Raw genomic sequence first — 10,921 nt, 5'->3', positions numbered from 1 at the left:
TATGGGTTTGGACAAATGTACAGTGATGTATACTTACCATTAAAATATCATAAAGAGTAGTTTCACTGCCTTAATAATCTGGCCTGGTCTTTTAGTCTTTTCATTTTCTCTTTTATAAGCATCGGTATTGTTCTTTCCTGTATTTCTAATAATCATGTCGTGGTTTTCAGTGACTTGTGGAGAAAGTGAGAACCAGTTCTCCCAATCTTGTCCACAATTACTTGGCGTAGTAGTATTCAGCAGAGCTATGGTAGTTTGCAGGACTGGAAGGAAATAGCAATATGTTCATATTTTGTTCTTTTAGGCCACCTACAGAAATATTTTGTGTTATATAGAAGATTTAACTTCTTTATTTGAAACCTTATATCCCTTGAATGGGATGTGATGTTTTATGACATAGGTTTCTGTAATAGTCTTTAAATTCTTGTTGTCAAATGTATTTCCAATAACTCTGGCTCCTGACAGAAACTATTCTATTTTTCTGCCTTTTCTTTGGCCTCTAGAATCCTAGAAACTGTGCATTTTGATTATTCTTGTAATTTGTGGTCCTTTAAACTATTAATTGTCTTTTGCTTTTCAAGAAAACTCAAAATAATGTCAATTAGAGCTATTTCCTTTGACTCCTTAAATCTGGAGTGGCAAGCCCACTGTTCAGAGTAGGATTCCTGTCAATATCCCCTTTCTACACTATAGCCCAGGTTGCCGAATGCACAGTAGAGTTGTAAAGATCCTGTTTTCTGTTCAGTTAGAGTTCTTGCTGCTGAACTAGGTGGATTTTACTCAGTTTTAACATAATCTGAAGATTGCATAGCACGATCTACAATTTTGTGTTACATTTTGTGGAAAATTTAGATGACTAAATGTTTTTCATTTTGAAGGACTTAGAAAAGGCAGTGTGGAGCTGTGAAGAGCTCAGATGCTAGAGAAAGCCAAACACTAGCTCTGCCACTTACAAGCCAGTGATCCTAGGAAAAGTGAGCTTCACTTTTTTCGTTTGCATAAAGGACATATTAATAGCAAACTCAAAACTGCAGCTGGGATTCATTGAAATAATGCATGCAAAGCCCTTGACTTGGTCTGGTGCACACTAAACCCTCATTGTTACCTGAAAGAAGAAAAATGGTAACAAAGTACACTTGGATTTCATAACTACAAAATCTCTTCCCTTCTAGGATCCTCCAAGGGGGTTCCATAAAGTCAAGTGTGAAATAGTCTTTGATGGAAAGGCTCATATGGTCTGGTTAGAGTCCATGAAGACTTCTGGATTCATGTTGCTCTTGTAAGGTTAATTTGGATTATACTATTGTGTCGAAGGACACAACTGGGAGCCGGGGGAAGATGCTTTTGTCTCTCTTCAGAGTATAGTAGTTCAGTCTTCCATCCATTCTGATAAACTAATGTAACTCTGAAGATGATAGCAGGGCACTTGTCTGGCTTTTGTTTAAGTTTTTCTACCACAAAATCTCAAGTTCCGGTAATCTGAAGGGCTAGGCTTTCCTTTGTCTGGTTTGGTGGTTGCTAGAATAGAGTCTACCTGCTAGCATTTTATTTCAGAAATATTTTGTGCAAAACTTCCTTCACCTGCTATTGTAATGTTCTTGTTAACATGCAACAGTTTGCTAAGGGATCTCTGGCTTTGGTCCTGGCAGTCTGGAGGCAATGAAATATGTACTGCCAGGTATATATCATAGAACATTTCCGTACAACTGAACAGAAAGGCAGACTCTCATATAGAGTCAAATGAAATAATAAAGGAATCCTGTAAATCTCAAAGATCCCATCAAAATTCTTGGATGGAATTACTTAGACCTGGCAAATAGAAATATAGCTGCATTTTCAATGATTTAAAAAAACTCATTAAAAATACTGGTGATAGCAAAGCAAATTAAAAGTTTAGTATCTTTTTGTTTATATAGTATGGTGAAAGAAATCTTGGTTATATGCTAAATGTGAGAAGAGCTTGGTTCAAGTACTAGATCCTTTATTTAATAAATAGGTGCTCTTGGACCAAATAATGTTCTGAGCCTTGTTTTTCTCCTCTGTCAGATGGGGTTAATACTCCACCTACTTCATTTGGTTTTGGGGAGGCTTGAATGAGATAATATGTATAATCTGTAAAGTTCTCTGTAAATGAATTGTTAATTATATGATTTCCAATATTCAAAACTGAGAATAAAACCTTACATTTGAAAGAAACATTAGAAGACATCCAATGTATGCATCTTTCCTGTAACATTCAAAAATAACAACCCTATCATTGTTTGGCCATTTCCAGCAATGCACTCAGACTATTTAGGATACAAGCATTCCACTTGCCATTGGGCAAGTTTCTGAAATTGGGCTCTTCAGTTAGCAAACTTAGGAAAATTAAGGTGTGGGGCATTTATTAGGGAGTGCCTTGGCATCACCCCTGAGGAAGGGAGAGAAGGAGATACTATAGGGCAGAGGACAAAGCCTTTAGCTGAACCCATGGTGAGCTTGGACCTTCAGTGGCCCCCCAGAGTTATCATGAGTTTGGGCTGGAGGGCTGGGCCTTTATACCTCCATCATGACCAGTCATTGCAGGCTGGCTTCCCCAAAAGGAGGCGCCATCTTGGCAAGGCAATTCTCTTCAGCTGGGGCCATCCCCAAGGAAGATTAAAAACTGAGGCACATCTTCTGGCAGTCCACCTGCAGCTAGTGGAATAAGTCCTTCCTTCCTCAAGGAGAACCTGTGCATTATGGCATCCAATATAAGACATTCTGCCTTATATTGAGTTGACACCTTCCTCACTGTGACTATCATGTAAGCTATTCTCTTCTGAGTCAATTCCAAGTCTTATCATTATTTTCTAACAGATAATTGTTTACTATATTCTGGCAACACTAGTGCTATAATACTGATACACATATATGTATCTATATCACATATATAAGCTATATATCTCACATATATATCACATACTCAAATATATATTACACACATATATATGGCTCAAATATATATTTATACACTTTTGCATATAGATATGCCCAACTACACCTGACACATAGCTGTTAGTAACCATAATTATGTCATTTATTGGAGACAATAAAACAAGTCTGCTCTTCTAAAATAATCAGATTAGGAGATCATGGATTCTGTTTTGGACATATTGAATATGAAGCACTTTCAAGACATCCAAGTAAAAATGTTGGGTAGGCATTTGAATTTATCTGGAGCTTCAAAAAGGGCCTACTCTATGGATAAGTAATTACAAGTTGGTGTTTATATAGTAATTGAACGATGGGGCATGGGTGAGATTATGAAAAGAGAATAAAGAGTAGAGCAGAGAGATAAGAAACATTCTAGTAGGCATGTTGGATTTACTTTGATTAGCACATTGGCTTTTACAATTATTAGAAAATGATTTATTTGCCAGTATTTAAAAATCAGGAGGTTCCACATGATCCAGATTTAAACTACTCTTGAAAAATTGAAATATCAGGGAACACTTATTTTTTTATTTCTGCATGCCAGTAATGACCCAGAGCTGGGTTTCCCCTTTAGATATTGGATTTTCCCTTCAATGGAGGGCTTCACCCCCTGAGGTGTGTGCAATCACTAGTTTTGTGTCGGGGAAGAAAGGACCCATGTCTGAGACACAAAGAGCATCAATATTTATTTATTTTTATTTTATTTTATTTTATTTTGAGGAATTAACAGTCTTTATTTTGGGCTCAGACCAGGAGTCCGTGGGTCTTGAGGACCTGTGTGTATTTGTCAATTTTCTTCTCCACGTTCTTCTCAGCCTGTTTCCGTAGCCTCCTGAGCTGTTTCTTCCTCTGGTAGTGGATCTTGGCTTTCTCTTTCCTCTTCTCCTCCAGGGTGGCTGTCACTGCCTGGTACTTCCAGCCAACCTCGTAAGCCAGGCGCCCCAGATAGGCAAACTTTCTTGTAGGCTTCAGACGCACGACCTTGAGGGCAGCAGGGACCACCATCCGCTTTTTCTTGTCGTAGGGCGGCGGGATGCCGTCAAACACCCTGCGGCGGCCCAGGGCAGCCTGGCCTCGCTTGTGACGCAGCTTGCCTCGCACAGTCCGCCGGAAGATGCGGCTGGGGGCCGGAAGTCGTAGGGCCTGGGGACGGGTTGTGTTCATCCGCTTGCGGAGGAAAGCCAGGTACTTCAACGTGTTTCTGTAGAAACTGCCAGAAATGTTGATGCCTTCGCAGGGTAGGATCACCACCTTCCGGCCCAGCAGTACCTGTTTAGCCACGATGGCCGCCAGGCGGCCCAGGAAATGGCCTCCGCCATCCAGCTCCAGGACCTGCACCCCCGCCCTCTTCGGCAGCCGCCTGGTAAAGCTATTTTATTTATTATTTTATTATACTTTAAGTTCTGGGGTACATGTTCACAACGTGCAGGTTTGTTACATATGTATACGTGTGCCATGTTGGTGTGCTGCACCCATTAACTCGTCATTTACATTAGGTATAACTCCTAATGCTATCCCTCCCCCCTCCCCCCATCCCACGACAGGCGCTGGTGTGTGATGCTCCCCTTCCTGTGTCCAAGTGTTCTCATTGTTCAATTCCCATCTATGAGTGAGAACATGCGGTGTTTGGTTTTCTGTCCTTGCGATAGTTTGAAAGAGCATCAATATTTAAAGACTGGTGGGTGAGAAGTCTGGCACCGAGATGTGGCTAGAGATGTAGGAGGCTGCAGCCAAAGGTGCAAGGGGAGAGAGAAGCGGTTAGCAGCATAAAATTCTTTTTTTTTTTTAAGGCAGAGTTTCACTCTTGTTGTCCAGGCTGGAGTGCAATGGCGCGATCTTGGCTCGCTGCAACCTCTGCCTTCTGGATTCAAGCGATTCTCCTGCCTCAGCTCCCCGAGTAGCTGGGATTACTAGTACCCGCCACCAGCCCCAGCTAATTTTTTGTACTTTTTTTAGAGAGACGGAATTTCACCATGTTGGCCAGGCTGGTCTCGAACTCCTGACCTCAGGCAATCCACCCGCTTCGGCTTCCCAAAGTGTTGGGACTATAGGCATGAGCCACTGCCCCCGGCCAGCAGTATAAAATTCTTCAGAGAAGTAATATCTTTGGGAGATGGAGCTCATTGACTTTAGGAAGAGTGGTTTTGGTGTAGCAAAGGGAATGGAAGCCAGATTGGAATGGGTTGAGGAGTGAATGAGGGGTGGGGAAATGAGGAAAAGAATGTGCACAATAAGAAGTGTAGCTTTGAAGGTAAGGACAGAAATAGGGATTAGCTGGAGGGAAGTTAGGTTATGTTGAAATGGAGTGGGGGAGGGGGTTGAAGGGCAGTGGGAAGAAGAGAAATAGAGGTATTTTTCACATAACATTGCTTTAAATATCCTCTCTCACTTTTAAGTGGTTTAAACTATTTCTGAAATGTTGGAGAACTGAAAATTCAAAGATTTTAGTGCTTTGTTGAAAACAACCATGACCAAAGTACTTGGGTGGTAGAAAACTTAGACTGTACAGCTCAAATAGAAATGGGTAACTAAATAAAAGATTAAAAATTTTATACTTGAATTATTTAGTCCAACACTTCATGACCTCATTTTGCTTTTAACGAAGAAAATCTCACATGGCATGACAGAGAAATTTCATATTATTTGAAAAGTGAAGTCTTAAGTCTGACTTACTTTTTCAGATAAACAGTGTCTTTGACAAAAACGAAATGAAGCATTTCTGCATGATTCTAGTGCAAACATAGATTATGTGACACTAATACACTATTTAAAAAATATTTTCCTATATATAGGATAGGAAAAACATTATGGATTTTATTCCTAGAAACTTTTCACAGATTCTTTTGTTGAACACCTGTATCATGGATCACTCTGACTCTAGCGCCCCTCAGCTCAGGGAAAGCAACAGTTCTCAGTGTTCCTATAGCCCCCAGGGAGTGCTTCCCAAGTGCTCAGCAACATTTCACTGCTTTGTTCCACACCACTGGGTGCTTTGTTCTATCCTTGGCGAGCCATGGTAGCTTCTGGGGCTGCTGCCCAAACCCTGCGGGCTTGCTGATAATTTATCTGACTCTTGGCAGAAGGTGCTCTAGAGTTAAATTTTTTCCACGGCCCAGTTTCCCCAGGGTGTGATAATTCAGGGTGGAGAGGGAGAAGAGAGTGAAGGCCTCTCTCTTCTTTTGTATTAATTTCTTTTAGAGAGATCTTTTAGAGTTTTCACTCTATCTCTGATATGCTTATATATCAGTCTTTCCTTTTTAAATAATAAATAAATACCATGCCAGGTAAGATTTTCTTAGTTAAAAGCAAAATGAGAACATGAAGTGTTGGACTAAATAATTCAGGTAGAAAAATGTTCATTTTCTGTTTAGTATTTTTGTGTGTGTGTGTTGTGTGTGAGAGGGGGTCTCATTATATCACCCAGGCTGGTCTTCAATTCCTGGGGTCAAGCGATCCTCCTGCCTCAACCTTCCAAATATCTGGGACTATAAGCACGCACCACTGTCTCCAGCCGTCCCTATATTTATCTTCAATCAGAAGGGTCATCAGGATCACCTCCAGAATTATAAAATATGAATTTTCAGATTCACTCACCGAATCCCTATTTTCATAAGTTTGTTCCAAGCATCTGCATTTTTAACAGGTTCCAAAGAGGATTGTAATATAGACCCTTAGTTAAAAACATTGCCCTATGTATTCTTAACTTTGCTCCCCCACTCTCCAGAATAAAGACAGGTATCACCCTCTCTTTAGAGGGCTTTTGTTTTTTGTTTGTGAGGAAAAAACATTCAACGTTTATTCTCCAACAAACAGCATTGGCAGGTACAACTACAGGGCTTTCTCCATAGATCATACATTCATGAGGCATCATTAGCTTAACATTGAAAAAGCCACTGGTGTGTTCTGTGTAACAATATCCACTTCATGTTTAAACAGGTACTATTATTGTAAGTTCACTTACAATTCCAGAAGGAAAGGCATCAATTGGAATTCTTTTTTTGGATCCTAAAGTCAGATGCAAAAACAGAGACAAAACTTTGGGTAACAATCGTGATCTACATTTCAATAAGGGCCTTCCACAAAGAGGGGAAGAACTTCTCTGTCAGAAGTTAGGGTCTTTCTCCTTCCTCATGAAACCATTGGAATTACATTTCGTTGTTTGTTCAACATTATTACATGTACAATAGAGGATTAAAAAAAGGAATCATAAAAATATCTTGAATGTCCAGCTATTCTCACCAATACGTGAATTCTTAGGTTTAAGAGAGGGCCTGGGAATACTTCAGCGGTCATAAAATAGGAAAATAAGACACTATGGCTACAAAAATAAAAAAAAAAAATCCCCCTTTGGCTGGACTGCACATGCTCCAGTAATTGCAGGTGGGTTCTATACTAATTATTACATGTGTTTCTTTGCTCAGCTCTTCTTGGTCCTTTATCTCTTCTGATCAACAGGACCTTTTTAATGTTAGGTCCCTGGGATGGATCTGAATGACAGCTATAGCCATTAAGTGAGAGCTCTTAACATTTCTTATTATCTCTCTGTGCATCTGGCTACTTACCCATCTATCCATTGATCTATCTTAATTTATTCATCCATTAATGACAGATTTGTTTATATTTATTGAGTACTTGCTGTGTGCTGGGTACTGAGGATATAAAGGTGAGCATGGCAAACCTGGTCCTTGACTTCAAGGAGGAGGAATAATTAATGTTTGCACAAATAGGTAATTATAAACCATGATAAAGGCCACAAAGGTTGATGTGAGATTGTTTGACAGAAGCTTCAGATCTGGGCTGGTGAAGTCAGGGAAGATTTTGTTGAGGAAATTACCTTGAGCTAAAACCTGAAGGGTGAATAGATGTGCCAGCTTATTGGAGGTGGGCATGTATTTTGAATCATTTCCTTAAGTAGACTATCAGAAGTGAAATTTCTGGGTCAAAGTACATGACTTTTAAAAATCATTTAAATGTTTTTTATTATAATTATTTCTTTAAGTTTTAAATTCATTTAAAATTATTTTTATAATTTAAACTTACAGAGCAGTTGCAAATATAGTGTAAGGACCTTTTCTTGCCTTGAACTATTTACCAGTTTCCACTATGATGCCCCAAACCCCCAAATACTTTATGCGAATAGCCTTCAAACAAGGACATTCTCTTATATAAGCAAAATATGATATTACAATTCTGGGAATTACCATTGAATTATTAGTACTTTCTAATCCTTAGACCTCATTTGAGTCTTGCCAGTTTTCCCAAGTGAGATCTTTTGTAACAAAAGATCCAGTTCAGAATCAGGTGTTGCATCTTGTTGTCAGGTCTCTTGAGTTGGCTTCAGTCTTGAACATTTCCTCAGTCTTTTGTTGACTTTGAGGACTTGGACTCTTGAAGATCACTAGTTATTTTGTAGAATGTTCTTGCAATTGAATTTCTTGATGTTTATTCATGATTAGGTTCAGGTGATGCAAATTTGGCAGGAATATCACAGAAGTGTGTTCTTCTCATTACATTCTATTAGGTGGCACAGGCTTTCAATTTGTCCCATTACTGATGATGCTCAAGTTGTTCACCTGATTAAAGTGGTGTCTGCAGAATTATCTCCTGAAAAGCTACTTTTTCCTTTTGAAATTAATAAATATTTGGAAGATGAGAATATCCCATTCTTTATAAAACTTTCAATTTATTCTTTTTGGTATTTATATCAGATTGGACTTCTTGTTTTCCTCTTTTATGCAATGGGTCATAATCCATTACTATCATTATTTAATTTGATGCACAAATTATCTCATATTTGGCTGGCTTCTGTGTCCCATTGCCATGATGGCTTCCCCTCCCCCTCTCAGATGCCCACCTCAGCCATCTCGGGCCATCAACACCCTGAGCTGAGCTGCTACTCAATGTGGATGCTCTCTTTCCCTCTCTGCTCAGGATCCGACATCCTTTACCAGCTGTCCATACCTCCTGTTTGTGGAGGAGCTGTGGAGGAGGTGTGGACAGCCACCATTTGTGTGGAGACATCCTCCTCAGCCTTCATGGGCTCCAGTACTCAATATTGGCTGTCACACACTTCTCACCCTAATTGAGCTCTAATACCCTGTTTCCGATGTAGCCTGGGGATTCCCGCCATCTGTGCATTTTTCTAACTTCTGCTATTTTATCACATTTCCTTCTAATCTTTTCTCTATGCACTTAACATAATGCTGGTAACTATGATTTTTAAATCCTATTTATTTATTTTTAATAATTTCAACTTTTATTTTAGATTTGGGGGTACATGAGCAGGTTTGTGACATGGATATATTGTATGATGGTGGGGTTTAGGATATGAACAATCCCATCACCCAGATGGTGAGCATAGTACCCAGTAGTGAGTTTTTCAACCCTTTCTTCTCACCTTCTCTCCCCACTCCATTAGTCCTTAGTGTCTGTTGTTGCTATCTTTATGTTCTCTAGTACCCAGTGTTTAGCTCTTATAAGTGAGAACATGATGTCTTTGATTTTCTGTTTCTGTGTTAATTTACTTAGATTATGGCCTCCAGCTGCATCCATGTGACTGCAAATGATATGATTTCATTCCTTTTTATGGCTGTGTCATATCCATATCCATGGTATATATGTACTATATTTTATTTATCCAATCCACTGTTGATGGGCACCTATATTGATAGCACCTGATTGATAGTCTTTGAATTTGTGAATAGTACTTCAGTGAACATAGGAGTGCATGTATCTTTGGTAGAATGATTATTTTTCTTTTGCATATATACCCAATAATGGGATTGCTGGGTTGAGTGAGTTCTATTTTAAGTTCTTTGAGAAATCTCCAGACTGCTTTCTGCATTGGCTAAACTAATTTACATTCCCACCAACAGTGTATAAGCATCCCTTTTTCTCCACAGCCTCACCAGCGTCTGTTATTTTTTGACTTTTTAATAATAGCCATTCTGGCTGGTGTGAGATGGTATCTCATTGTGGTTTTGATTTGCATTTCTCTGATGATTAGTGATGTGGGGCATTTTTTCATATGTTTGTTGGTCACTCGTACGTCCTCTTTTGGGAAGTGTCTGTTTATGTCTTTTGCCCACTTTTTAATGGAGTTATTTGTTTTTTGTTTGTTGAATTTTTAAGTTCCCTACAGATTCTGGATATTAGACCTTTGTTGGATGCATAGTTTGTAAATATGTTCTCTCATTTTGTAGGTTGTCTGTTTACTCTGTTGACAGTTTCTTTTTCTGTACAGAAGCTCTTTAGTTTAATTAGGTCCCACTTGTCAATATTTTGTTTTTGTTGCAATTGCTTTTGAGGACTTAGTCATAAATTCTTTCTCAAGGCTGATGTTCAGAATGGTATATCTTAGGTTTTCTTATAGGATTCTTGTCTGAAGTCTTATATTTAAATCTTTAATCCATCTTGAGTTAATGTTTATATATGGTGAAAGGTAGGGGTCCAGTTTTATTCTTCTGCATTTGGCTAGCCAGCTATCCCAGCACCATTTATTGACTAGGGTGACCTTTCCCCATTGCTTACTTTAGTCAACTTGGTTGAAGATCAGACGGCTGTGGGTGTGTGGTTTTATTTTTTGGTTCTCTATTCTGTTCCATTGGTCTATGTATCTGTTTTTATACCAGTTCTGTGGTGTTTTTGTTACTGTAGCCTTACAGTATTGTTTGAAGTTGGGGAATGTGATGCATCTGGCTTTGCTCTTTTTGTATAGGTTAGCTGTGGCTATTTGGGCTCTTTTTTTGATTCCATGTGAATTTTAGAATAGTTTTTTTTAGTTCTATGAAAAATGACATTGGCAGTTTGATAGAAATAGTTTTGAATCTATAGATTGCTTAGGGCAGTAGGGCCATTTTAACAATATTGACTCTTCCAGTCCTTGAACTTGGAATGTTTTTCCATTTGTTTATTTCATCTATGATTTCTTTCAGCAGTGTTTTGTAGTTCTCTTTGTAAAGATCTT

The 10,921-nt window shown here is 39.0% G+C and overlaps 1 pseudogene; it reads right to left on the bottom strand.

Moving 5' to 3' along the window:
* Nucleotides 1-3,678: 3,678 nt before the first annotated feature.
* On the bottom strand, nt 3,679-8,976 carry LOC105486063 (large ribosomal subunit protein uL13 pseudogene; annotated as a pseudogene).
* Between the last annotated feature and the right edge of the window lie 1,945 nt (nt 8,977-10,921).

Source organism: Macaca nemestrina, chromosome 16 (genome assembly GCF_043159975.1).
Source record: "Macaca nemestrina isolate mMacNem1 chromosome 16, mMacNem.hap1, whole genome shotgun sequence".
In the NCBI taxonomy this organism is placed as follows: Eukaryota; Metazoa; Chordata; class Mammalia; order Primates; family Cercopithecidae; genus Macaca; species Macaca nemestrina.
Note: the sequence above shows the minus strand (reverse complement) of the source record. Positions and strands in the feature narration are given on the sequence as shown.